The sequence below is a fragment of the Ursus arctos genome, unplaced genomic scaffold, assembly GCF_023065955.2.
Source record: "Ursus arctos isolate Adak ecotype North America unplaced genomic scaffold, UrsArc2.0 scaffold_6, whole genome shotgun sequence".
Classification (NCBI taxonomy): domain Eukaryota; kingdom Metazoa; phylum Chordata; class Mammalia; order Carnivora; family Ursidae; genus Ursus; species Ursus arctos.
Genome location: NW_026623078.1, coordinates 2,542,697 through 2,570,516, shown reverse-complemented (window position 1 = coordinate 2,570,516; position 27,820 = coordinate 2,542,697).

Sequence of the window (27,820 nt, the reverse complement as noted above, 5' to 3'; positions counted from 1 at the left end):
ATTTTGTTGAGCTGGCTACCCCCACTTGGGATTGGTTTTCCACAGCAAGCGCCTATTGTTCCTCGGAAGCCGTTTTTGCCCCAGGGGTCTCCGGGCTGTGTTCGTTGGGGTTGAACTCCTGCTAGCAAAACCGCCGGGTTGAGGGAAGGGTTCAGACTGTGCCTGGGCCCTGTGGTCTCTTCCAGGTCAGTGTATGGCATTTCCTTCCCCTTGCCACAGGCACCTGGGAGCATGTCTGCACGTGGAGAAAGACTTTCTCGTGGGAAGCCGGGTTTTGTCAAACGGGTCCCAGTGCTCTGCTCCTCTCTTTTCACTCCTGCTGCCAGAAGTCCAGGGAGGATGGGAGGGCTTAGAACATGGCTGGGCACTGTGGTTTCTTCCAGAGAAGTGGAGGGCATTTGCTTTACCTTGCCACAACCACTTGGGATAGGGTCTGCACCACAGGAAAACTGTTTCCGTGGGAAGCCGGCTTTTTGCAAAGGGGTCTCAGGGCCGTGGGCCTCGGGTGTCGCTCCGGCTCCACAAGGCACAGGGACGAGGTGAGGGGCTTAGACCATGCCTGGGCAATGTTGTTTCTTACACCTGGGTGTGTGGCATTTTGTTGAGCTGGCTACCCCCACTTGGGATAGGTGTTCCACAGCAAGCACCTATTGTTCTTTGGAAGCCGTTTTTGCCCCAGGGGTTTCCGGGCTGTGTTCGTTGGGGTTGAACTCCTGCTAGCAAAATCGCCGGGTTGAGGGAAGGGTTCAGACTGTGCCTGGGCCCTGTGGTCTCTTCCAGGTCAGTGTATGGCATTTCCTTCCCCTTGCCCCAGGCACCTTGGAGCATGTCTGCACGTGGAGAAAGACTTTCCCGTGTGAAGCCGGTTTTTGTCAAACGGGTCCCAGTGCTCTGCTCCTCTCTTTTCACTCCAGCTGCCAGAAGCCCAGGGAGGATGGGAGGGCTTAGAACATGGTTGGGCACTGTGTTTTCTTCCAGAGAAGTGGAGGGCATTTGCTTTACCTTGCCACAACCACTTGGGAAAGGGTCTGAAACTCAGGAAAACTGTTTCCGTGGGAAGCCGGCTTTTTGCAAAGGGGTCTCAGGGTCGAGGGCCTCGGCCGTCCCTCCGGCTCCCCAAAGCACAGGGACGAGGTGAGGGGCTTAGACCAAGCCTGTGCAATGTTGTTTCTTACACCTGGGTGTGTGGCATTTTGTTGAGCTGGCTACCCCCACTTGGGATTGGTTTTCCACAGCAAGCACTTATTGTTCGTCCGAAGCCGTTTTTGCCTCAGGGGTCTCCGGGCTGTGTTCGTTGGGGTTGAACTCCTGCTAGCAAAACCGCCGGGTTGAGGGAAGGGTTCAGACTGTGCCTGGGCCCTGTGGTCTCTTCCAGGTCAGTGTATGCCATTTCCTTCCCCTTGCCACAGGCACCTGGGAGCATGTCTGCACGTGGAGAAAGATTTTCCCGTGGGAAGCCGGGTTTTGTCAAACGGGGCCCAGTGCTCTGCTCCTCTCTATTCACTCCTGCTGCCAGAAGCCCAGGGAGGATGGGAGGGCTTAGAACATGGCTGGGCACTGTGTTTTCTTCCAGAGAAGTGGAGGGCATTTGCTTCACCTTGCCACAACCACTTGGGATAGGGTCTGCACCTCAGGAAAACTGTCTCCGTGGGAAGCTGGCTTTTTACAAAGGGGTCTCAGGGCCGTGTGCCTCGGCTGTCCCTCCGGCTCCCCAAAGCACAGGGACGAGGTGAGGGGCTTACACCATGCCTGGGCAATGTTGTTTCTTACACCTGGGTGTGTGGCATTTTGTTGAGCTGGCTACCCCCACTTGGGATAGGTGTTCCACAGCAAGCACCTATTGTTCGTCGGAAGCCGTTTTTGCCCCAGGGGTCTCCGGGCTGTGTTCGTTGGGGTTGAACTCCTGCTAGCAAAACCGCCGGGTTGAGGGAAGGGTTCAGACTGTGCCTGGGCCCTGTGGTCTCTTACAGGTCAGTGTATGGCATTTCCTTCCCCTTGCCCCAGGCACCTGGGAGCATGTCTGCACGTGGAGAAAGACTTTCCCGTGGGAAGCCGGTTTTTGTCAAACGGGTCCCAGTGCTCTGCTCCTCTCTTTTCACTCCTGCTGCCAGAAGCCCAGGGAGGATGGGAGGGCTTAGAACATGTCTGGGCACTGTGTTTTCTTCAAGAGAAGTGGAGGGCATTTGCTTTACCTTGCCACAACCACTTCAGATAGGGTCTGCACCTCAGGAAAACTGTTTCTGTGGGAAGCCGGCTTTTTGCAAAGGGGTCTCAGAGCCGTGGGCCTCGGCTGTCCCTCCGGCTCCCCAAAGCACAGGGACGAGGTGAGGGGCTTAGACCATGCCTGGGCAATGTTGTTTCTTACACCTGGGTGTGTGGCATTTTGTTGACCTGGCTACCCCCACTTGGGATAGGTGTTCCACAGCAAGCACCTATTGTTCGTCCGAAGCCGTTTCTGCCTCAGGCGTCTCCGGGCTGTGTTCGTTGGGGTTGAACTCCTGCTAGCAAAACCGCCGGGTTGAGGGAAGGGTTCAGACTGTGCCTGGGCCCTGTGGTCTCTTCCAGGTCAGTGTATGGCATTTCCTTCCCCTTGCCCCAGGCACCTTGGAGCATGTCTGCACGTGGAGAAAGACTTTCCCGTGTGAAGCCGGTTTTTGTCAAACGGGTCCCAGTGCTCTGCTCCTCTCTTTTCACTCCAGCTGCCAGAAGCCCAGGGAGGATGGGAGGGCTTAGAACATGGTTGGGCACTGTGTTTTCTTCCAGAGAAGTGGAGGGCATTTGCTTTACCTTGCCACAACCACTTGGGAAAGGGTCTGAAACTCAGGAAAACTGTTTCCGTGGGAAGCCGGCTTTTTGCAAAGGGGTCTCAGGGTCGAGGGCCTCGGCCGTCCCTCCGGCTCCCCAAAGCACAGGGACGAGGTGAGGGGCTTAGACCAAGCCTGTGCAATGTTGTTTCTTACACCTGGGTGTGTGGCATTTTGTTGAGCTGGCTACCCCCACTTGGGATTGGTTTTCCACAGCAAGCACTTATTGTTCGTCCGAAGCCGTTTTTGCCTCAGGGGTCTCCGGGCTGTGTTCGTTGGGGTTGAACTCCTGCTAGCAAAACCGCCGGGTTGAGGGAAGGGTTCAGACTGTGCCTGGGCCCTGTGGTCTCTTCCAGGTCAGTGTATGCCATTTCCTTCCCCTTGCCACAGGCACCTGGGAGCATGTCTGCACGTGGAGAAAGATTTTCCCGTGGGAAGCCGGGTTTTGTCAAACGGGGCCCAGTGCTCTGCTCCTCTCTATTCACTCCTGCTGCCAGAAGCCCAGGGAGGATGGGAGGGCTTAGAACATGGCTGGGCACTGTGTTTTCTTCCAGAGAAGTGGAGGGCATTTGCTTCACCTTGCCACAACCACTTGGGATAGGGTCTGCACCTCAGGAAAACTGTCTCCGTGGGAAGCTGGCTTTTTACAAAGGGGTCTCAGGGCCGTGTGCCTCGGCTGTCCCTCCGGCTCCCCAAAGCACAGGGACGAGGTGAGGGGCTTACACCATGCCTGGGCAATGTTGTTTCTTACACCTGGGTGTGTGGCATTTTGTTGAGCTGGCTACCCCCACTTGGGATAGGTGTTCCACAGCAAGCACCTATTGTTCGTCGGAAGCCGTTTTTGCCCCAGGGGTCTCCGGGCTGTGTTCGTTGGGGTTGAACTCCTGCTAGCAAAACCGCCGGGTTGAGGGAAGGGTTCAGACTGTGCCTGGGCCCTGTGGTCTCTTACAGGTCAGTGTATGGCATTTCCTTCCCCTTGCCCCAGGCACCTGGGAGCATGTCTGCACGTGGAGAAAGACTTTCCCGTGGGAAGCCGGTTTTTGTCAAACGGGTCCCAGTGCTCTGCTCCTCTCTTTTCACTCCTGCTGCCAGAAGCCCAGGGAGGATGGGAGGGCTTAGAACATGTCTGGGCACTGTGTTTTCTTCAAGAGAAGTGGAGGGCATTTGCTTTACCTTGCCACAACCACTTCGGATAGGGTCTGCACCTCAGGAAAACTGTTTCTGTGGGAAGCCGGCTTTTTGCAAAGGGGTCTCAGGGCCGTGGGCCTCGGCTGTCCCTCCGGCTCCCCAAAGCACAGGGACGAGGTGAGGGGCTTAGACCATGCCTGGGCAATGTTGTTTCTTACACCTGGGTGTGTGGCATTTTGTTGACCTGGCTACCCCCACTTGGGATAGGTGTTCCACAGCAAGCACCTATTGTTCGTCCGAAGCCGTTTCTGCCTCAGGCGTCTCCGGGCTGTGTTCGTTGGGGTTGAACTCCTGCTAGCAAAACCGCCGGGTTGAGGGAAGGGTTCAGACTGTGCCTGGGCCCTGTGGTCTCTTCCAGGTCAGTGTATGGCATTTCCTTCCCCTTGCCCCAGGCACCTTGGAGCATGTCTGCACGTGGAGAAAGACTTTCCCGTGTGAAGCCGGTTTTTGTCAAACGGGTCCCAGTGCTCTGCTCCTCTCTTTTCACTCCAGCTGCCAGAAGCCCAGGGAGGATGGGAGGGCTTAGAACATGGTTGGGCACTGTGTTTTCTTCCAGAGAAGTGGAGGGCATTTGCTTTACCTTGCCACAACCACTTGGGAAAGGGTCTGAAACTCAGGAAAACTGTTTCCGTGGGAAGCCGGCTTTTTGCAAAGGGGTCTCAGGGTCGAGGGCCTCGGCCGTCCCTCCGGCTCCCCAAAGCACAGGGACGAGGTGAGGGGCTTAGACCAAGCCTGTGCAATGTTGTTTCTTACACCTGGGTGTGTGGCATTTTGTTGAGCTGGCTACCCCCACTTGGGATTGGTTTTCCACAGCAAGCACTTATTGTTCGTCCGAAGCCGTTTTTGCCTCAGGGGTCTCCGGGCTGTGTTCGTTGGGGTTGAACTCCTGCTAGCAAAACCGCCGGGTTGAGGGAAGGGTTCAGACTGTGCCTGGGCCCTGTGGTCTCTTCCAGGTCAGTGTATGCCATTTCCTTCCCCTTGCCACAGGCACCTGGGAGCATGTCTGCACGTGGAGAAAGATTTTCCCGTGGGAAGCCGGGTTTTGTCAAACGGGGCCCAGTGCTCTGCTCCTCTCTATTCACTCCTGCTGCCAGAAGCCCAGGGAGGATGGGAGGGCTTAGAACATGGCTGGGCACTGTGTTTTCTTCCAGAGAAGTGGAGGGCATTTGCTTCACCTTGCCACAACCACTTGGGATAGGGTCTGCACCTCAGGAAAACTGTCTCCGTGGGAAGCTGGCTTTTTACAAAGGGGTCTCAGGGCCGTGTGCCTCGGCTGTCCCTCCGGCTCCCCAAAGCACAGGGACGAGGTGAGGGGCTTACACCATGCCTGGGCAATGTTGTTTCTTACACCTGGGTGTGTGGCATTTTGTTGAGCTGGCTACCCCCACTTGGGATAGGTGTTCCACAGCAAGCACCTATTGTTCGTCGGAAGCCGTTTTTGCCCCAGGGGTCTCCGGGCTGTGTTCGTTGGGGTTGAACTCCTGCTAGCAAAACCGCCGGGTTGAGGGAAGGGTTCAGACTGTGCCTGGGCCCTGTGGTCTCTTACAGGTCAGTGTATGGCATTTCCTTCCCCTTGCCCCAGGCACCTGGGAGCATGTCTGCACGTGGAGAAAGACTTTCCCGTGGGAAGCCGGTTTTTGTCAAACGGGTCCCAGTGCTCTGCTCCTCTCTTTTCACTCCTGCTGCCAGAAGCCCAGGGAGGATGGGAGGGCTTAGAACATGTCTGGGCACTGTGTTTTCTTCAAGAGAAGTGGAGGGCATTTGCTTTACCTTGCCACAACCACTTCGGATAGGGTCTGCACCTCAGGAAAACTGTTTCTGTGGGAAGCCGGCTTTTTGCAAAGGGGTCTCAGGGCCGTGGGCCTCGGCTGTCCCTCCGGCTCCCCAAAGCACAGGGACGAGGTGAGGGGCTTAGACCATGCCTGGGCAATGTTGTTTCTTACACCTGGGTGTGTGGCATTTTGTTGACCTGGCTACCCCCACTTGGGATAGGTGTTCCACAGCAAGCACCTATTGTTCGTCCGAAGCCGTTTCTGCCTCAGGCGTCTCCGGGCTGTGTTCGTTGGGGTTGAACTCCTGCTAGCAAAACCGCCGGGTTGAGGGAAGGGTTCAGACCGTGCCTGGGCCCTGTGGTCTCTTCCAGGTCAGTGTATGCCATTTCCTTCCCCTTGCCCCAGGAACCTGGGAGCATGTCTACACGTGGAGAAAGACTTTCCCGTGGGAAGCCGGGTTTTGTCAAACGGGTCCCAGTGCTCTGCTCCTCTCTTTTCACTCCTGCTACCAGAAGGCCAGGGAGGATGGGAGGGCTTAGAACATGGCTGGGCATTGTGGTTTCTTCCAGAGAAGTGGAGGGCATTTGCTTTACCTTGCCACAACCACTTGGGATAGGGTCTGCACCTCAGGAAAACTGTTTCCGTGGGAAGCCGGCTTTTTGCAAAGGGGTCTCAGGGCCGTGTGACTCGGCTGTCCCTCCGGCTCCCCAAAGCACAGGGACGAGGTGAGGGGCTTAGACCATGGCTGGGCAATGTTGTTTCTTACACCTGGGTGTGTGGCATTTTGTTGAGCTGGCTACCCCCACTTGGGATTGGTTTTCCACAGCAAGCGCCTATTGTTCGTCGGAAGCCGTTTTTGCCCCAGGGGTCTCCGGGCTGTGTTCGTTGGGGTTGAACTCCTGCTAGCAAAACCGCCGGGTTGAGGGAAGGGTTCAGACTGTGCCTGGGCCCTGTGGTCTCTTCCAGGTCAGTGTATGGCATTTCCTTCCCCTTGCCACAGGCACCTGGGAGCATGTCTGCACGTGGAGAAAGACTTTCCCGTGGGAAGCCGGGTTTTGTCAAACGGGTCCCAGTGCTCTGCTCCTCTCTTTTCACTCCTGCTGCCAGAAGTCCAGGGAGGATGGGAGGGCTTAGAACATGGCTGGGCACTGTGGTTTCTTCCAGAGAAGTGGAGGGCATTTGCTTTACCTTGCCACAACCACTTGGGATAGGGTCTGCACCACAGGAAAACTGTTTCCGTGGGAAGCCGGCTTTTTGCAAAGGGGTCTCAGGGCCGTGGGCCTCGGGTGTCCCTCCGGCTCCCCAAAGCACAGGGACGAGGTGAGGGGCTTAGACCATGCCTGGGCAATGTTGTTTCTTACACCTGGGTGTGTGGCATTTTGTTGAGCTGGCTACCCCCACTTGGGATAGGTGTTCCACAGCAAGCACCTATTGTTCGTCGGAAGCCGTTTTTGCCCCAGGGGTTTCCGGGCTGTGTTCGTTGGGGTTGAACTCCTGCTAGCAAAACCGCCGGGTTGAGGGAAGGGTTCAGACAGTGCCTGGGCCCTGTGGTCTCTTCCAGGTCAGTGTATGGCATTTCCTTCCCCTTGCCCCAGGCACCTTGGAGCATGTCTGCACGTGGAGAAAGACTTTCCCGTGTGAAGCCGGTTTTTGTCAAACGGGTCCCAGTGCTCTGCTCCTCTCTTTTCACTCCTGCTGCCAGAAGCCCAGGGAGGATGGGAGGGCTTAGAACATGGCTGGGCATTGTGGTTTCTTCAAGAGAAGTGGAGGGCATTTGCTTTACCTTGCCACAACCACTTGGAATAGGGTCTGCACCTCAGGAAAACTGTTTCCGTGGGAAGCCGGCTTTTTGCAAAGGGGTCTCAGGGCCGTGTGCCTCGGCAGTCCCTCCGGATCCCCAAAGCACAGGGACGAGGTGAGGGGCTTAGACCATGCCTGGGCAATGTTGTTTCTTACACCTGGGTGTGTGGCATTTTGTTGAGCTGGCTTCACCCACTTGGGATAGGTGTTCCACAGCAAGCACCTATTGATCGTCGGAAGCCGTTTTTGCCCCAGGCGTCTCCGGGCTGTGTTCGTTGGGGTTGAACTCCTGCTAGCAAAACCGCCGGGTTGAGGGAAGGGTTCAGACTGTGCCTGGGCCCTGTGGTCTCTTCCAGGTCAGTGTATGGCATTTCCTTCCCCTTGCCACAGGCACCTGGGAGCATGTCTGCACGTGGAGAAAGACTTTCCCGTGGGAAGCCGGGTTTTGTCAAACGGGTCCCAGTGCTCTGCTCCTCTCTTTTCACTCCTGCTGCCAGAAGTCCAGGGAGGATGGGAGGGCTTAGAACATGGCTGGGCACTGTGGTTTCTTCCAGAGAAGTGGAGGGCATTTGCTTTACCTTGACACAACCACTTGGGATAGGGTCTGCACCACAGGAAAACTGTTTCCGTGGGAAGCCGGCTTTTTGCAAAGGGGTCTCAGGGCTGTGGGCCTCGGCTGTCCCTCCGGCTCCCCAAAGCACAGGGACGAGGTGAGGGGCTTAGACCAAGCCTGTGCAATGTTTTCTTACACCTGGGTGTGTGGCATTTTGTTGAGCTTTCTTCCCCCACTTGGGATAGGTGTTCCACAGCAAGCTCCTATTGTACGTCGGAAGCCGGCTTTGCCCCAGGGGTCTCCGGGCTGTGTTCGTTGGGGTTGAACTCCTGCTAGGAAAACCGCCGGGTTGAGGGAAGGGTTCAGACTGTGCTTGGGCCCTGTGGTCTCTTCCAGGTCAGTGTATGGCATTTCCTTCCCCTTGCCACAGGCACCTGGGAGCATGTCTGCACGTGGAGAAAGACTTTCCCGTGGGAAGCCGGTTTTTGTCAAACGGGTCCCAGTGCTCTGCTCCTCTCTTTTCACTCCTGCTGCCAGAAGCCCAGGGAGGATGGGAGGGCTTAGAACATGGCTGGGCACTGTGGTTTCTTCCAGAGAAGTGGAGGGCATTTGCTTTACCTTGCCACAACCACTTGGGAGAGGGTCTGCACCTCAGGAAAACTGTCTCCGTGGGAAGCTGGCTTTCTGCAAAGGGGTCTCAGGGCCGTGTGCCTCGGGTGTCCCTCCGGCTCCCCAAAGCACAGGGACGAGGTGTGGGGCTTAGACCATGCCTGGGCAATGTTGTTTCTTACACCTGGGTGTGTGGCATTTTGTTGAGCTGGCTACCCCCACTTGGGATAGGTGTTCCACAGCAAGCACCTATTGTTCGTCCGAAGCCGTTTTTGCCTCAGGGGTCTCCGGGCTGTGTTCGTTGGGGTTGAACTCCTGCTAGCAAAACCGCCGGGTTGAGGGAAGGGTTCAGACCGTGCCTGGGCCCTGTGGTCTCTTCCAGGTCAGTGTATGCCATTTCCTTCCCCTTGCCCCAGGAACCTGGGAGCATTTCTGCACGTGGAGAAAGACTTTCCCGTGGGAAGCCGGGTTTTGTCAAACGGGTCCCAGTGCTCTGCTCCTCTCTTTTCACTCCTGCTACCAGAAGGCCAGGGAGGATGGGAGGGCTTAGAACATGGCTGGGCATTGTGGTTTCTTCCAGAGAAGTGGAGGGCATTTGCTTTACCTTGCCACAACCACTTGGGATAGGGTCTGTACCTCAGGAAAACTGTTTCCGTGGGAAGCCGGCTTTTTGCAAAGGGGTCTCAGGGCCGTGGGCCTCGGGTGTCCCTCCGGCTCCACAAGGCACAGGGACGAGGTGAGGGGCTTAGACCATGCCTGGGCAATGTTGTTTCTTACACCTGGGTGTGTGGCATTTTGTTGAGCTGGCTACCCCCACTTGGGATAGGTGTTCCACAGCAAGCACCTATTGTTCGTCCGAAGCCGTTTTTGCCTCAGGGGTCTCCGGGCTGTGTTCGTTGGGGTTGAACTCCTGCTAGCAAAACAGCCGGGTTGAGGGAAGGGTTCAGACTGTGCCTGGGCCCTGTGGTCTCTTCCAGGTCAGTGTATGGCATTTCCTTCCCCTTGCCACAGGCACCTGGGAGCATGTCTGCACGTGGAGAAAGACTTTCCCGTGGGAAGCCGGTTTTTGTCAAACGGGGCCCAGTGCTCTGCTCCTCTCTTTTCACTCCTGCTGCCAGAAGCCCAGGGAGGATGGGAGGGCTTAGAACATGGCTGGGCACTGTGGTTTCTTCCAGAGAAGTGGAGGGCATTTGCTTTACCTTGCCACAACCACTTGGGATAGGGTCTGCACCTCAGGAAAACTGTTTCCGTGGGAAGCCGGCTTTTTGCAAAGGGGTCTCAGGGCCGTGTGCCTCGGGTGTCCCTCCGGCTCCCGAAAGCACAGGGACGAGGTGAGGGGCTTAGACCATGCCTGGGCAATGTTGTTTCTTACACCTGGGTGTGTGGCATTTTGTTGAGCTGGCTACCCCCACTTGGGATTGGTTTTCCACAGCAAGCGCCTATTGTTCGTCGGAAGCCGTTTTTGCCTCAGGGGTCTCCGGGCTGTGTTCGTTGGGGTTGAACTCCTGCTAGCAAAACCGCCGGGTTGAGGGAAGGGTTCAGACCGTGCCTGGGCCCTGTGGTCTCTTCCAGGTCAGTGTATGCCATTTCCTTCCCCTTGCCCCAGGAACCTGGGAGCATTTCTGCACGTGGAGAAAGACTTTCCCGTGGGAAGCCGGGTTTTGTCAAACGGGTCCCAGTGCTCTGCTCCTCTCTTTTCACTCCTGCTGCCAGAAGCCCAGGGAGGATGGGAGGGCTTAGAACATGTCTGGGCACTGTGTTTTCTTCAAGAGAAGTGGAGGGCATTTGCTTTACCTTGCCACAACCACTTCGGATAGGGTCTGCACCTCAGGAAAACTGTGTCCGTGGGAAGCCGGCTTTTTGCAAAGGGGTCTCAGGGCCGTGGGCCTCGGCTGTCCCTCTGGCTCCCCAAAGCACAGGGACGAGGTGAGGGGCTTAGAACATGCCTGGGCAATGTTGTTTCTTACACCTGGGTGTGTGGCATTTTGTTGAGCTGGCTACCCCCACTTGGGATAGGTGTTCCACAGCAAGCACCTATTGTTCGTCCGAAGCCGTTTCTGCCTCAGGCGTCTCCGGGCTGTGTTCGTTGGGGTTGAACTCCTGCTAGCAAAACCGCCGGGTTGAAGGAAGGGTTCAGACTGTGCCTAGGCCCTGTGGTCTCTTCCAAGTCAGTGTATGGCATTTCCTTCCCCTTGCCAAAGGCACCTGGGAGCATGTCTGCACGTGAGAAAGACTTTCCCGTGGGTAGCAGGGTTTTGTCAAACGGGTCCCAGTGCTCTGCTCCTCTCTTCACTCCTGCTACCAGAAGCCCAGGGAGGATGGGAGGGCTTAGAACATGGTTGGGCACTGTGGTTTATTCCAGAGAAGTGGAGGGCATTTGCTTTACCTTGCCACAACCACTTGGGAAAGGGTCTGCACCTCAGGAAAACTGTTTCCGTGGGAAGCCGGCTTTTTGCAAAGGGGTCTCAGGGTCGAGGGCCTCGGCCGTCCCTCCGGCTCCCCAAAGCACAGGGACAAGGTGAGGGGCTTAGACCATGCCTGGGCAATGTTGGTTCTTACACCCGTGTGTGTGGCATTTTGTTAAGCTGGCTTCACCCACATGGGATAGGTATTCCACAGCAAGTACCTATTGATCGTCGGAAGACGTTTTTGCCCCAGGTGTCTCCGGGCTGTGTTCGTTGGGGTTGAACTCCTGCTAGCAAAACCGCCGGGTTGACGGAAGGGTCCAGACTGTGCCTGGGCCCTGTGGTCTCTTCCAGGTCAGTGTATGGCATTTCCTTCCCCTTGCCCCAGGCACCTGGGAGCATGTCTGCACGTGGAGAAAGACTTTCCCGTGGGAAGCCGGGTTTTGTCAAGCGGGGCCCAGTGCTCTGCTCCTCTCTTTTCACTCCTGCTGCCAGAAGCCCAGGGAGGATGGGAGGGCTTAGAACATGGCTGGGCACTGTGGTTTCTTCCAGAGAAGTGGAGGGCATTTGCTTTACCTTGACACAACCACTTGGGATAGGGTCTGCACCTCAGGAAAACTGTTTCCGTGGGAAGCCGGCTTTTTGCAAAGGGGTCTCAGGGCCGTGGGCCTCGGCTGTCCCTCCGGCTCCCCAAAGCACAGGGACGAGGTGAGGGGCTTAGACCAAGCCTGTGCAATGTTTTCTTACACCTGGGTGTGTGGCATTTTGTTGAGCTTTCTTCCCCCACTTGGGATAGGTGTTCCACAGCAAGCTCCTATTGTACGTCGGAAGCCGTTTTTGACCCAGGGGTCTCCGGGCTGTGTTCGTTGGGGTTGAACTCCTGCTAGCAAAACCGCCGGGTTGAGGGAAGAGTTCAGACTGTGCTTGGGCCCTGTGGTCTCTTCCAGGTCAGTGTATGGCATTTCCTTCCCCTTGCCACAGGCACCTGGGAGCATGTCTGCACGTGGAGAAAGACTTTCCCGTGGGAAGCCGGTTTTTGTCAAACGGGTCCGAGTGCTCTGCTCCTCTCTTTTCAGTCCTGCCTGCCAGAAGCCCAGGGAGGATGGGAGGGCTTAGAACATGGCTGGGCACTGTGGTTTCTTCCAGAGAAGTGGAGGGCATTTGCTTTACCTTGCCACAACCACTTGGGATAGGGTCTGCACCTCAGGAAAACTCTCTCCGTGGGAAACTGGATTTTTGCAAAGGGGTCTCAGGGCCGTGTGCCTCGGCTGTCCCTCCAGCTCCCCAAAGCACAGGGACGAGGTGAGGGGCTTAGACCATGCCTGGGCAATGTTGTTTCTTACACCTGGGTGTGTGGCATTTTGTTGAGCTGCCTACCCCCACTTGGGATAGGTGTTCCACAGCAAGCACCTATTGTTCGTCCGAAGCCGTTTTTGCCTCAGGGGTCTCCGGGCTGTGTTCGTTGGGGTTGAACTCCTGCTAGCAAAACAGCCGGGTTGAGGGAAGGGTTCAGACTGTGCCTAGGCCCTGTGGTCTCTTCCAGGTCAGTGTATGGCATTTCCTTCCCCTTGCCACAGGCACCTGGGAGCATGTCTGCACGTGGAGAAAGACTTTCCCGTGGGAAGCCGGTTTTTGTCAAACGGGGCCCAGTGCTCTGCTCCTCTCTTTTCACTCCTGCTGCCAGAAGCCCAGGGAGGATGGGAGGGCTTAGAACATGGCTGGGCACTGTGTTTTCTTCCAGAGAAGTGGAGGGCATTTGCTTTACCTTGCCACAACCACTTGGGATAGGGTCTGCACCTCAGGAAAACTGTTTCCGTGGGAAGCCGGCTTTTTGCAAAGGGGTCTCAGGGCCGTGTGCCTCGGGTGTCCCTCCGGCTCCCGAAAGCACAGGGACGAGGTGAGGGGCTTAGACCATGCCTGGGCAATGTTGTTTCTTACACCTGGGTGTGTGGCATTTTGTTGAGCTGGCTACCCCCACTTGGGATTGGTTTTCCACAGCAAGCGCCTATTGTTCGTCGGAAGCCGTTTTTGCCTCAGGGGTCTCCGGGCTGTGTTCGTTGGGGTTGAACTCCTGCTAGCAAAACCGCCGGGTTGAGGGAAGGGTTCAGACCGTGCCTGGGCCCTGTGGTCTCTTCCAGGTCAGTGTATGCCATTTCCTTCCCCTTGCCCCAGGAACCTGGGAGCATTTCTGCACGTGGAGAAAGACTTTCCCGTGGGAAGCCGGGTTTTGTCAAACGGGTCCCAGTGCTCTGCTCCTCTCTTTTCACTCCTGCTACCAGAAGGCCAGGGAGGATGGGAGGGCTTAGAACATGGCTGGGCATTGTGGTTTCTTCCAGAGAAGTGGAGGGCATTTGCTTTACCTTGCCACAACCACTTGGGATAGGGTCTGCACCTCAGGAAAACTGTTTCCGTGGGAAGCCGGCTTTTTGCAAAGGGGTCTCAGGGCCGTGTGACTCGGCTGTCCCTCCGGCTCCCCAAAGCACAGGGACGAGGTGAGGGGCTTAGACCATGCCTGGGCAATGTTTTCTTACACCTGGGTGTGTGGCATTTTGTTGAGCTGGCTACCCCCACTTGGGATAGGTGTTCCACAGCAAGCACCTATTGTTCGTCGGAAGCCGTTTTTGCCCCAGGGGTCTCCGGGCTGTGTTCGTTGGGGTTGAACTCCTGCTAGCAAAACCGCCGGGTTGAGGGAAGGGTTCAGACTGCCTGGGCCCTGTGGTCTCTTCCAGGTCAGTTTATGGCATTTCCTTCCCCTTGCCCCAGGCACCTGGGAGCATGTCTGCACGTGGAGAAAGACTTTCCCGTGGGAAGCCGGTTTTTGTCAAACGGGTCCCAGTGCTCTGCTCCTCTCTTTTCACTCCTGCTGCCAGAAGCCCAGGGAGGATGGGAGGGCTTAGAACATGTCTGGGCACTGTGTTTTCTTCAAGAGAAGTGGAGGGCATTTGCTTTACCTTGCCACAACCACTTCGGATAGGGTCTGCACCTCAGGAAAACTGTGTCTGTGGGAAGCCGGCTTTTTGCAAAGGGGTCTCAGGGCCGTGGGCCTCGGCTGTCCCTCTGGCTCCCCAAAGCACAGGGACGAGGTGAGGGGCTTAGACCATGCCTGGGCAATGTTGTTTCTTACACCTGGGTGTGTGGCATTTTGTTGAGCTGGCTACCCCCACTTGGGATAGGTGTTCCACAGCAAGCACCTATTGTTCGTCGGAAGCCGTTTTTGCCTCAGGCGTCTCCGGGCTGTGTTCGTTGGGGTTGAACTCCTGCTAGCAAAACCGCCGGGTTGAGGGAAGGGTTCAGACTGTGCCTGGGCCCTGTGGTCTCTTCCAGGTCAGTGTATGGCATTTCCTTCCCCTTGCCCCAGGCACCTGGGAGCATGTCTGCACGCGGCGAAAGACTTTCCCGTGGGAAGCCGGGTTTTGTCAAACGGGTCCCAGTGCTCTGCTCCTCTCTTTTCACTCCTGCTGCCAGAAGCCCAGGGAGGATGGGAGGGCTTAGAACATGGCTGGGCACTGTGGTTTCTTCCAGAGAAGTGGAGGGCATTTGCTTTACCTTGACACAACCACTTGGGATAGGGTCTGCACCTCAGGAAAACTGTCTCCGTGGGAAGCCGGCTTTTTGCATAGGGGTCTCAGGGCCGTGTGCCTCGGGTGTCCCTCCGGCTCCCGAAAGCACAGGGACGAGGTGAGGGGCTTAGACCATGCCTGGGCAATGTTGTTTCTTACACCTGGGTGTGTGGCATTTTGTTGAGCTGCCTTCCCCCACTTGGGATAGGTGTTCCACAGCAAGCACCTATTGATCGTCGGAAGCCTTTTTTGCCCCAGGGGTCTCCGGGCTGTGTTCGTTGGGGTTGAATTCCTGCTAGCAAAACCGCCGGGTTGAGGGAAGGGTTCAGACTGTGCTTGGGCCCTGCGGTCTCTTCCAGGTCAGTGTATGGCATTTCCTTCCCCTTGCCCCAGGCACCTGGGAGCATGTCTGCACGTGGAGAAAGACTTTCCCGTGGGAAGCCGGTTTTTGTCAAACGGGTCCCAGTGCTCTGCTCCTCTCTTTTCACTCCTGCTGCCAGAAGCCCAGGGAGGATGGCAGGGCTTAGAACATGGCTGGGCACTGTGGTTTCTTCCAGAGATGTGGAGGGCATTTGCTTTACCATGCCACAACCACTTGGGATAGGGTCTGCACCTCAGGAAAACTGTCTCCGTGGGAAGCTGGCTTTTTGCAAAGGGGTCTCAGGGCCGTGAGCCTCGGCAGTCCCTCCGGCTCCCCAAAGCACAGGGACGAGGTGAGGGGCTTAGACCATGCCTGGGCAATGTTGTTTCTTACACCCGTGTCTGTGGCATTTTGTTGAGCTGGCTACCCCCACTTGGGATAGGTGTTCCACAGCAAGCACCTATTATTCGTCGGAAGCCTTTTTTGCCCCAGGGGTCTCCGGGCTGTGTTCGTTGACGTTGAACTCCTGCTAGCAAAACCGCCGGGTTGAGGGAAGGGTTCAGACTGTGCCTGGGCCCTGTGGTCTCTTCCAGGGCAGTGTATGGCATTTCCTTCCCCTTGCCCCAGGCACCTTGGAGCATGTCTGCACGTGGAGAAAGACTTTCCCGTGGGAAGCCGGTTTTTGTCAAACGGGTCCCAGTGCTCTGCTCCTCTCTTTTCACTCCTGCTGCCAGAAGCCCAGGGAGGATGGGAGGGCTTAGAACATGGCTGGGCATTGTGGTTTCTTACAGAGAAGTGGAGGGCATTTGCTTTACCTTGCCACAACCACTTGGAATAGGGTCTGCACCTCAGGAAAACTGTTTCCGTGGGAAGCCGGCTTTTTGCAAAGGGGTCTCAGGGCCATGTGCCTCGGCTGTCCCTCCGGCTCCCCAAAGCACAGGGACGAGGTGAGGGGCTAAGACCATGCCTGGGCAATGTTGTTTCTTACACCTGGGTGTGTGGCATTTTGTTGAGCTGGCTACCCCCACTTGGGATTGGTTTTCCACAGCAAGCACCTATTGTTCTTCCAAAGCCGTTTTTGCCTCAGGGGTTTCCGGGCTGTGTTCGTTGGGTTTGAACTCCTCCTAGCAAAACCGCCGGGTTGAGTGAAGGGTTCAGACTGTGCCTGGGCCCTGTGGTCTCTTCCAGGTCAGTGTATGGCATTTCCTTCCCCTTGCCACAGGCACCTGGGAGCATGTCTGCACGTGGAGAAAGACTTACCCGTGGGAAGCCGGGTTTTGTCAAACGGGTCCCAGTGCTCTGCTCCTCTCTTTTCACTCCTGCTGCCAGAAGCCCAGGGAGGATGGGAGGGCTTAGAACATGGCTGGGCATTGTGGTTTCTTCCAGAGAAGTGGAGGGCATTTGCTTTACCTTGCCACAACCACTTGGGATAGGGTCTGCACCTCAGGAAAACTGTTTCCGTGGGAAGCCGGCTTTTTGCAAAGGGGTCTCAGGGCCGTGTGCCTCGGGTGTCCCTCCGGCTCCCGAAAGCACAGGGACGAGGTGAGGGGCTTAGACCATGCCTGGGCAATGTTGTTTCTTACACCTGGGTGTGTGGCATTTTGTTGAGCTGGCTACCCCCACTTGGGATTGGTTTTCCACAGCAAGCGCCTATTGTTCGTCGGAAGCCGTTTTTGCCTCAGGGGTCTCCGGGCTGTGTTCGTTGGGGTTGAACTCCTGCTAGCAAAACCGCCGGGTTGAGGGAAGGGTTCAGACCGTGCCTGGGCCCTGTGGTCTCTTCCAGGTCAGTGTATGCCATTTCCTTCCCCTTGCCCCAGGAACCTGGGAGCATTTCTGCACGTGGAGAAAGACTTTCCCGTGGGAAGCCGGGTTTTGTCAAACGGGTCCCAGTGCTCTGCTCCTCTCTTTTCACTCCTGCTACCAGAAGGCCAGGGAGGATGGGGGGGCTTAGAACATGGCTGGGCATTGTGTTTTCTTCCAGAGAAGTGGAGGGCATTTGCTTTACCTTGCCACAACCACTTGGGATAGGGTCTGCACCTCAGGAAAACTGTTTCCGTGGGAAGCCGGCTTTTTGCAAAGGGGTCTCAGGGCCGTGTGACTCGGCTGTCCCTCCGGCTCCCCAAAGCACAGGGACGAGGTGAGGGGCTTAGACCATGCCTGGGCAATGTTTTCTTACACCTGGGTGTGTGGCATTTTGTTGAGCTGGCTACCCCCACTTGGGATAGGTGTTCCACAGCAAGCACCTATTGTTCGTCGGAAGCCGTTTTTGCCCCAGGGGTCTCCGGGCTGTGTTCGTTGGGGTTGAACTCCTGCTAGCAAAACCGCCGGGTTGAGGGAAGGGTTCAGACTGCCTGGGCCCTGTGGTCTCTTCCAGGTCAGTTTATGGCATTTCCTTCCCCTTGCCCCAGGCACCTGGGAGCATGTCTGCACGTGGAGAAAGACTTTCCCGTGGGAAGCCGGTTTTTGTCAAACGGGTCCCAGTGCTCTGCTCCTCTCTTTTCACTCCTGCTGCCAGAAGCCCAGGGAGGATGGGAGGGCTTAGAACATGTCTGGGCACTGTGTTTTCTTCAAGAGAAGTGGAGGGCATTTGCTTTACCTTGCCACAACCACTTCGGATAGGGTCTGCACCTCAGGAAAACTGTGTCTGTGGGAAGCCGGCTTTTTGCAAAGGGGTCTCAGGGCCGTGGGCCTCGGCTGTCCCTCTGGCTCCCCAAAGCACAGGGACGAGGTGAGGGGCTTAGACCATGCCTGGGCAATGTTGTTTCTTACACCTGGGTGTGTGGCATTTTGTTGAGCTGGCTACCCCCACTTGGGATAGGTGTTCCACAGCAAGCACCTATTGTTCGTCGGAAGCCGTTTTTGCCTCAGGCGTCTCCGGGCTGTGTTCGTTGGGGTTGAACTCCTGCTAGCAAAACCGCCGGGTTGAGGGAAGGGTTCAGACTGTGCCTGGGCCCTGTGGTCTCTTCCAGGTCAGTGTATGGCATTTCCTTCCCCTTGCCCCAGGCACCTGGGAGCATGTCTGCACGCGGCGAAAGACTTTCCCGTGGGAAGCCGGGTTTTGTCAAACGGGTCCCAGTGCTCTGCTCCTCTCTTTTCACTCCTGCTGCCAGAAGCCCAGGGAGGATGGGAGGGCTTAGAACATGGCTGGGCACTGTGGTTTCTTCCAGAGAAGTGGAGGGCATTTGCTTTACCTTGACACAACCACTTGGGATAGGGTCTGCACCTCAGGAAAACTGTCTCCGTGGGAAGCCGGCTTTTTGCATAGGGGTCTCAGGGCCGTGTGCCTCGGGTGTCCCTCCGGCTCCCGAAAGCACAGGGACGAGGTGAGGGGCTTAGACCATGCCTGGGCAATGTTGTTTCTTACACCTGGGTGTGTGGCATTTTGTTGAGCTGCCTTCCCCCACTTGGGATAGGTGTTCCACAGCAAGCACCTATTGATCGTCGGAAGCCTTTTTTGCCCCAGGGGTCTCCGGGCTGTGTTCGTTGGGGTTGAATTCCTGCTAGCAAAACCGCCGGGTTGAGGGAAGGGTTCAGACTGTGCTTGGGCCCTGCGGTCTCTTCCAGGTCAGTGTATGGCATTTCCTTCCCCTTGCCCCAGGCACCTGGGAGCATGTCTGCACGTGGAGAAAGACTTTCCCGTGGGAAGCCGGTTTTTGTCAAACGGGTCCCAGTGCTCTGCTCCTCTCTTTTCACTCCTGCTGCCAGAAGCCCAGGGAGGATGGCAGGGCTTAGAACATGGCTGGGCACTGTGGTTTCTTCCAGAGATGTGGAGGGCATTTGCTTTACCATGCCACAACCACTTGGGATAGGGTCTGCACCTCAGGAAAACTGTCTCCGTGGGAAGCTGGCTTTTTGCAAAGGGGTCTCAGGGCCGTGAGCCTCGGCAGTCCCTCCGGCTCCCCAAAGCACAGGGACGAGGTGAGGGGCTTAGACCATGCCTGGGCAATGTTGTTTCTTACACCCGTGTCTGTGGCATTTTGTTGAGCTGGCTACCCCCACTTGGGATAGGTGTTCCACAGCAAGCACCTATTATTCGTCGGAAGCCTTTTTTGCCCCAGGGGTCTCCGGGCTGTGTTCGTTGACGTTGAACTCCTGCTAGCAAAACCGCCGGGTTGAGGGAAGGGTTCAGACTGTGCCTGGGCCCTGTGGTCTCTTCCAGGGCAGTGTATGGCATTTCCTTCCCCTTGCCCCAGGCACCTTGGAGCATGTCTGCACGTGGAGAAAGACTTTCCCGTGGGAAGCCGGTTTTTGTCAAACGGGTCCCAGTGCTCTGCTCCTCTCTTTTCACTCCTGCTGCCAGAAGCCCAGGGAGGATGGGAGGGCTTAGAACATGGCTGGGCATTGTGGTTTCTTACAGAGAAGTGGAGGGCATTTGCTTTACCTTGCCACAACCACTTGGAATAGGGTCTGCACCTCAGGAAAACTGTTTCCGTGGGAAGCCGGCTTTTTGCAAAAGGGTCTCAGGGCCATGTGCCTCGGCTGTCCCTCCGGCTCCCCAAAGCACAGGGACGAGGTGAGGGGCTAAGACCATGCCTGGGCAATGTTGTTTCTTACACCTGGGTGTGTGGCATTTTGTTGAGCTGGCTACCCCCACTTGGGATTGGTTTTCCACAGCAAGCACCTATTGTTCTTCCAAAGCCGTTTTTGCCTCAGGGGTTTCCGGGCTGTGTTCGTTGGGTTTGAAGTCCTCCTAGCAAAACCGCCGGGTTGAGTGAAGGGTTCAGACTGTGCCTGGGCCCTGTGGTCTCTTCCAGGTCAGTGTATGGCATTTCCTTCCCCTTGCCACAGGCACCTGGGAGCATGTCTGCACGTGGAGAAAGACTTACCCGTGGGAAGCCGGGTTTTGTCAAACGGGTCCCAGTGCTCTGCTCCTCTCTTTTCACTCCTGCTGCCAGAAGCCCAGGGAGGATGGGAGGGCTTAGAACATGGCTGGGCATTGTGGTTTCTTCCAGAGAAGTGGAGGGCATTTGCTTTACCTTGCCACAACCACTTGGGATAGGGTCTGCACCTCAGGAAAACTGTTTCCGTGGGAAGCCGGCTTTTTGCAAAGGGGTCTCAGGGCCGTGTGCCTCGGCTGTCCCTCCGGCTCCCCAAAGCACAGGGACGAGGTGAGGGGTTTAGACCAAGCCTGTGCAATGTTGTTTCTTACACCTGGGTGTGTGGCATATTGTTGAGCTGGCTTCCCCCACTTGGGATAGGTGTTCCACAGCAAGCACCTATTGTTCGTCCGAAGCCGTTTTTTCCTCAGGGGTCTCCGGGCTGTGTTCGTTGGGTTTGAACTCCTGCTAGCAAAACCGCCGGGTTGACGGAAGGGTTCAGACTGTGCCTGGGCCCTGTGGTCTCTTCCAGGTCAGTGTATGGCATTTCCTTCCCCTTGCCACAGGCACCTGGGAGCATGTCTGCACGTGGGGAAAGACTTTCCCGTGGGAAGCCGGTTTTTGTCAAACGGGTCCCAGTGCTTTTCTCCTCTCTTTTCACTCCTGCTGCCAGAAGCCCAGGGAGGATGGGAGGGTTTAGAACATGGTTGGACACTGTGGTTTCTTCCAGAGAAGTGGAGGGCATTTGCTTTACCTTGCCACAACCACTTGGGAGAGGGTCTGCCCCTCAGGAAAACTGTTTCCGTGGGAAGCCGGCTTTTTGCAAAGTGGTCTCAGGGCCGTGGGCCTCGGGTGTCCCTCCGGCTCCCCAAAGCACAGGGACGAGGTGTGGAGCTTAGACCATGGCTGGTCAATGTTGTTTCTTACACCTGGGTGTGTGGCATTTTGTTGAGCTGGCTTCCCCAACTTGGGATAGGTTTTCCACAGCAAGGGCCTATTGTTCGTCGGAAGCCGTTTTTGCCTCATGGGTCTCCGGGCTGTGTTCGTTGGGGTTGAACTCCTGCTAGCAAAACCGCCGGGTTGAGGGAAGGGTTCAGACTGTGCCTGGGCCCTGTGGTCTCTTCCAGGTCAGTGTATGGCATTTCCTTCCCCTTGCCACAGGCACCTGGGAGCATGTCTGCACGTGGAGAAAGACTTTCCCATGGGAAGCCGGGTTTTGTCAAACGGGTCCCAGTGCTCTGCTCCTCTCTTTTCACTCCTGCTGCCAGAAGCCCAGGGAGGATGGGAGGGCTTAGAACATGGCTGGGCACTGTGGTTTCTTCCAGAGAAGTGGAGGGCATTTGCTTTACCTTGCCACAACCACTTGGGAGAGGGTCTGCCCCTCAGGAAAACTGTCTCCGTGGGAAGCCGGCTTTTTGCAAAGGGGTCTCAGGGCCGTGGGCCTCGGCTGTCCCTCCGGCTCCCCAAAGCACAGGGACGAGGTGAGGGGCTTAGACCAAGCCTGTGCAATGTTTTCTTACACCTGGGTGTGTGGCATTTTGTTGAGCTTTCTTCCCCCACTTGGGATAGGTGTTCCACAGCAAGCTCCTATTGTACGTCGGAAGCCGGTTTTGCCCCAGGGGTCTCCGGGCTGTGTTCGTTGGGGTTGAACTCCTGCTAGGAAAACCGCCGGGTTGAGGGAAGTGTTCAGACTGTGCTTGGGCCCTGTGGTCTCTTCCAGGTCAGTGTATGGCATTTCCTTCCCCTTGCCACAGGCACCTGGGAGCATGTCTGCACGTGGAGAAAGACTTTCCCGTGGGAAGCCGGGTTTTGTCAAACGGGTCCCAGTGCTCTGCTCCTCTCTTTTCACTCCTGCTACCAGAAGGCCAGGGAGGATGGGAGGGCTTAGAACATGGCTGGGCATTGTGGTTTCTTCCAGAGAAGTGGAGGGCATTTGCTTTACCTTGCCACAACCACTTGGGATAGGGTCTGCACCTCAGGAAAACTGTTTCCGTGGGAAGCCGGCTTTTTGCAAAGGGGTCTCAGGGCCGTGTGACTCGGCTGTCCCTCCGGCTCCCCAAAGCACAGGGACGAGGTGAGGGGCTTAGACCTTGCCTGGGCAATGTTGTTTCTTACACCTGGGTGTGTGGCATTTTGTTGAGCTGGCTACCCCCACTTGGGATTGGTTTTCCACAGCAAGCGCCTATTGTTTGTCGGAAGCCGTTTTTGCCCCAGGGGTCTCCGGGCTGTGTTCGTTGGGGTTGAACTCCTGCTAGCAAAACCGCCGGGTTGAGGGAAGGGTTCAGACTGTGCCTGGGCCCTGTGGTCTCTTACAGGTCAGTGTATGGCATTTCCTTCCCCTTGCCCCAGGCACCTGGGAGCATGTCTGCACGTGGAGAAAGACTTTCCCGTGGGAAGCCGGTTTTTGTCAAACGGGTCCCAGTGCTCTGCTCCTCTCTTTTCACTCCTGCTGCCAGAAGCCCAGGGAGGATGGGAGGGCTTAGAACATGTCTGGGCACTGTGTTTTCTTCAAGAGAAGTGGAGGGCATTTGCTTTACCTTGCCACAACCACTTCGGATAGGGTCTGCACCTCAGGAAAACTGTTTCTGTGGGAAGCCGGCTTTTTGCAAAGGGGTCTCAGGGCCGTGGGCCTCGGCTGTCCCTCTGGCTCCCCAAAGCACAGGGACGAGGTGAGGGGCTTAGACCATGCCTGGGCAATGTTGTTTCTTACACCTGGGTGTGTGGCATTTTGTTGAGCTGGCTACCCCCACTTGGGATAGGTGTTCCACAGCAAGCACCTATTGTTCGTCCGAAGCCGTTTCTGCCTCAGGCGTCTCCGGGCTGTGTTCGTTGGGGTTGAACTCCTGCTAGCAAAACCGCCGGGTTGAGGGAAGGGTTCAGACTGTGCCTGGGCCCTGTGGTCTCTTCCAGGTCAGTGTATGGCATTTCCTTCCCCTTGCCACAGGCACCTGGGAGCATGTCTGCACGTGGAGAAAGACTTTCCCGTGGGAAGCCGGGTTTTGTCAAACGGGTCCCAGTGCTCTGCTCCTCTCTTTTCACTCCTGCTGCCAGAAGTCCAGGGAGGATGGGAGGGCTTAGAACATGGCTGGGCACTGTGGTTTCTTCCAGAGAAGTGGAGGGCATTTGCTTTACCTTGCCACAACCACTTGGGATAGGGTCTGCACCACAGGAAAACTGTTTCCGTGGGAAGCCGGCTTTTTGCAAAGGGGTCTCAGGGCCGTGGGCCTCGGGTGTCCCTCCGGCTCCCCAAAGCACAGGGACGAGGTGAGGGGCTTAGACCATGCCTGGGCAATGTTGTTTCTTACACCTGGGTGTGTGGCATTTTGTTGAGCTGGCTACCCCCACTTGGGATAGGTGTTCCACAGCAAGCACCTATTGTTCGTCGGAAGCCGTTTCTGCCCCAGGGGTTTCCGGGCTGTGTTCGTTGGGGTTGAACTCCTGCTAGCAAAACCGCCGGGTTGAGGGAAGGGTTCAGACTGTGCCTGGGCCCTGTGGTCTCTTCCAGGTCAGTGTATGGCATTTCCTTCCCCTTGCCCCAGGCACCTTGGAGCATGTCTGCACGTGGAGAAAGACTTTCCCGTGTGAAGCCGGTTTTTGTCAAACGGGTCCCAGTGCTCTGCTCCTCTCTTTTCACTCCTGCTGCCAGAAGCCCAGGGAGGATGGGAGGGCTTAGAACATGGCTGGGCATTGTGGTTTCTTCAAGAGAAGTGGAGGGCATTTGCTTTACCTTGCCACAACCACTTGGAATAGGGTCTGCACCTCAGGAAAACTGTTTCCGTGGGAAGCCGGCTTTTTGCAAAGGGGTCTCAGGGCCGTGTGCCTCGGCTGTCCCTCCGGCTCCCCAAAGCACAGGGACGAGGTGAGGGGCTTAGACCAAGCCTGTGCAATGTTGTTTCTTACACCTGGGTGTGTGGCATTTTGTTGAGCTGGCTACCCCCACTTGGGATTGGTTTTCCACAGCAAGCACCTATTGTTCGTCCAAAACCGTTTTTGCCTCAGGGGTCTCCGGGCTGTGTTCGTTGGGGTTGAACTCCTGCTAGCAAAACCGCCGGGTTGAGGGAAGGGTTCAGACTGTGCCTGGGCCCTGTGGTCTCTTCCAGGTCAGTGTATGGCATTTCCTTCCCCTTGCCACAGGCACCTGGGAGCATGTCTGCACGTGGAGAAAGACTTTCCCGTGGGAAGCCGGTTTTTGTCAAACGGGTCCCAGTGCTCTGCTCCTCTCTTTTCACTCCTGCTGCCAGAAGCCCAGGGAGGATGGGAGGGCTTAGAACATGGCTGGGCACTGTGGTTTCTTCCAGAGAAGTGGAGGGCATTTGCTTTACCTTGCCACAACCACTTGGGATAGGGTCTGCACCTCAGGAAAACTGTCTCCGTGGGAAGCTGGCTTTTTGCAAAGGGGTCTCAGGGCCGTGTGCCTCGGCTGTCCCTCCGGCTCCCCAAAGCACAGGGACGAGGTGAGGGGCTTAGACCATGCCTGGGCAATGTTGTTTCTTACACCTGGGTGTGTGGCATTTTGTTGAGCTGCCTACCCCCACTTGGGATAGGTGTTCCACAGGAAGCACCTATTGTTCCTCGGAAGCCGTTTTTGCCTCAGGGGTCTCCGGGCTGTGTTCGTTGGGGTTGAACTCCTGCTAGCAAAACCGCCGGGTTGAGGGAAGGGTTCAGACTGTGCCTGGGCCCTGTGGTCTCTTCCAGGTCAGTGTATGGCATTTCCTTCCCCTTGCCACAGGCACCTGGGAGCATGTCTGCACGTGGAGAAAGACTTTCCCGTGGGAAGCCGGTTTTTGTCAAACGGGGCCCAGTGCTCTGCTCCTCTCTTTTCACTCCTGCTGCCAGAAGCCCAGGGAGGATGGGAGGGCTTAGAACATGGCTGGGCACTGTGGTTTCTTCCAGAGAAGTGGAGGGCATTTGCTTTACCTTGCCACAACCACTTGGGATAGGGTCTGCACCTCAGGAAAACTGTCTCCGTGGGAAGCCGGCTTTTTGCAAAGGGGTCTCAGGGCCGTGGGCCTCGGCTGTCCCTCCGGCTCCCCAAAGCACAGGGACGAGGTGAGGGGCTTAGACCATGCCTGGGCAATGTTGTTTCTTACACCTGGGTGTGTGGAATTTTGTTGAGCTGGCTATCCCCACTTGGGATAGGTGTTCCACAGCAAGCACCTATTGTTCGTCGGAAGCCGTTTTTGCCCCAGGGGTCTCCGGGCTGTGTTCGTTGGGGTTGAACTCCTGCTAGCAAAACCGCCGGGTTGAGGGAAGGGTTCAGACTGTGCCTGGGCCCTGTGGTCTCTTCCAGGTCAGTGTATGGCATTTCCTTCCCCTTGCCACAGGCACCTGGGAGCATGTCTGCACGTGGAGAAAGACTTTCCCGTGGGAAGCCGGTTTTTGTCAAACGGGTCCCAGTGCTCTGCTCCTCTCTTTTCACTCCTGCTGCCAGAAGCCCAGGGAGGATGGGAGGGCTTAGAACATGGCTGGGCACTGTGGTTTCTTCCAGAGAAGTGGAGGGCATTTGCTTTACCTTGCCACAACCACTTGTGAGAGGGTCTGCACCTCAGGAACTGTCTCCGTGGGAAGCCGGCTTTTTGCAAAGGGGTGTCAGGGCCGTGGGCCTCGGTTGTCCCTCCGGCTCCCCAAAGCACAGGGACGAGGTGAGGGGCTTAGACCATGCCTGGGCAATGTTGTTTCTTACACCTGGGTGTGTGGCATTTTGTTTACCTGGCTACCCTCACTTGGGACAGGTTTTCCAAAGCAAGCCCCTATTGTTCGTCGGAGGCCGTTTTTGTCCCAGGGCCCCCGGGGCTGTGTTCGTTCGGGTTGAACTCATGCTAGCAAAACCGCCGGGATGAGGTAAGGGCTCAGACTGTTCCTAGGCACTGTGGTCTCTTACAGATCAATGTACGGCATTTACTTCACCTTGCCACAGGCACTTGTGAGCATGTTTGCTCGTTATGAAAGATTTTTCCGTTCGAAGCCGGTTTTTCTCAAATGGGTCTCCGTGCTGTGCTCCTCTGTTTTCACTCATGCTGCCAGAAGCCCAGTGATGGTGTTAGGGCTTAGAACATGGCTGGGCACTGTTGTTTCTTCCAGAGAAGTGGATGGCATTTGCTTTACCTTGCCACAACCACTTGTGATAGGGTCTGCACCTTAGGAAAACTGTTTCCGTTGGAAGTCGTTTTTTTGGCAAATGGGTCAGGGATGTGGGGCTCGGGTTTCCCTCATGCTACCAAAAGCACAGTGACGATGTCTGGGCTTAGACCATGCCTGGGGAATGTTGTTTTTTACACATAAGTGTGTGGCATTCTGTTTACTTTGCTACAACCACTTTGGATAGGTTTTCCACATCAAGAACTTATTTTTCGGCGGAAGCTGTTTCTGCCTCAAGTGTCCCGTGTTGTGTTCGTTCGGGTTTATCTCCTGCTAGCAAACTGTGGTCTCTTACAGATCAGTGTATGGCATTTACTTCACCTTGGCACAGGCACTTGTGAGCATGTTTGCACGTTACGATCGATTTTTCCGTTGGAAGCCGGTTTTTGTCAATCTCATAGGGAAGAAACAGAAACTCTTTCGCATAACCTGACTCACCCAGCATCAGTTAAGCAGTTCCTGAACTCAGCCCAGGGCCCCTGTCGCCTACCCAATTGAAGCCACCACCATGCCTCTATCGAAAGGAATTCCCAAAGACTCTCCTCTGACTCCACCACCAAAGAAACAGCAGATTGAATATGGCACTTCAAAATATCGAGATGATGCATCTGGTATAGTTAGATACACAAGGTTTACCTTTATTTTTTATTGTTTTTTATTACATAATGTTATAGTCTCCATACAGTACAGTAAATTTCGATGATACATTAGTTGCATATTACACCCAGTGCACCATGCAATATGTGCCCTCCTTACTACCCATCACCAGCATATATTTTAAACAGGAAAATGCTGCTCTGAATAATTTTGAATTTTCCCTCGACCCCCATTGTAACTCTTGGGATGAAAAGACTAATCAGTGATGAAACATCACCTTTGAGAATTGGAAAGACATCATCCATATTTGTATGTGACGACAAAAGGCCATCTAACACTAAATGGTGGCCACTCACCCATATCTTAGGCCCAACTGTATAAACACTGTCAAACGTATATCTTAAAAATAGACAAAGAGTAAACCTCACCTTCCCTTTCTAATGAAAGAGTGTTTCTAGGAAACAGCTGTTCAAAATACATTCATAAGCAGTCAATGAACAGAGAAAATGGGATCCCCTGCAAAGTGCTCCAAGCTCAGAAACTAAGTACCTCCTTCACCAAATTCAGAACGCTGACAACTATTACTTAAGTTTTACTTCATGGCTCAACTAGAGAAAAGAGAAAAACCCAGGAGATGGTGGGTTAATGAGAGGTTTTACTTCCAGTCCTGATGTGGATATGACATTTCTCCAAATGGACCTGCCGCTTTCTCTGAATGCTGGATCCCGTGTCAAGCTGCCTCACTGACTCAGATGCAGACGTTCAGAACGTCGGGTCTCGCGGAGCCAGAGCAGAGAAGTGTTGTCAGATGGGGAGAAGCAGCTCCTCGGACCTAAAGCCTGCACACCTGCTGTGGTTTCTGGGAGAAGGGGAAACATAGACTTGTCTTTTAGTAGTAATTATCTCCCAGCCCATTGCCACCATTCCCAGGAAACAGCTAGCACAATGCTGAAGTTGGGTAACGGCTCTGGGCCTTCCTAGCGCCACACCTGTGCCTGAGGGAACAGGGAATACCCTGGTGAACTCGGGGAACTGCTCAAGGTCCATTACTTGCACTGTGTCGGGGGACAGGGGCACCGCACTGAAGTTGGGGACTGTGCGGTCCTTTCTCTCACTCTTCCTGGGGAACACGGGAAACCCTGGAATGTCTGCGAACCATCCCACAAAAGCTTTGCTGAGCGGGTGCCCTGGAGTTCCTGGGTCTGGGGTGTATGGC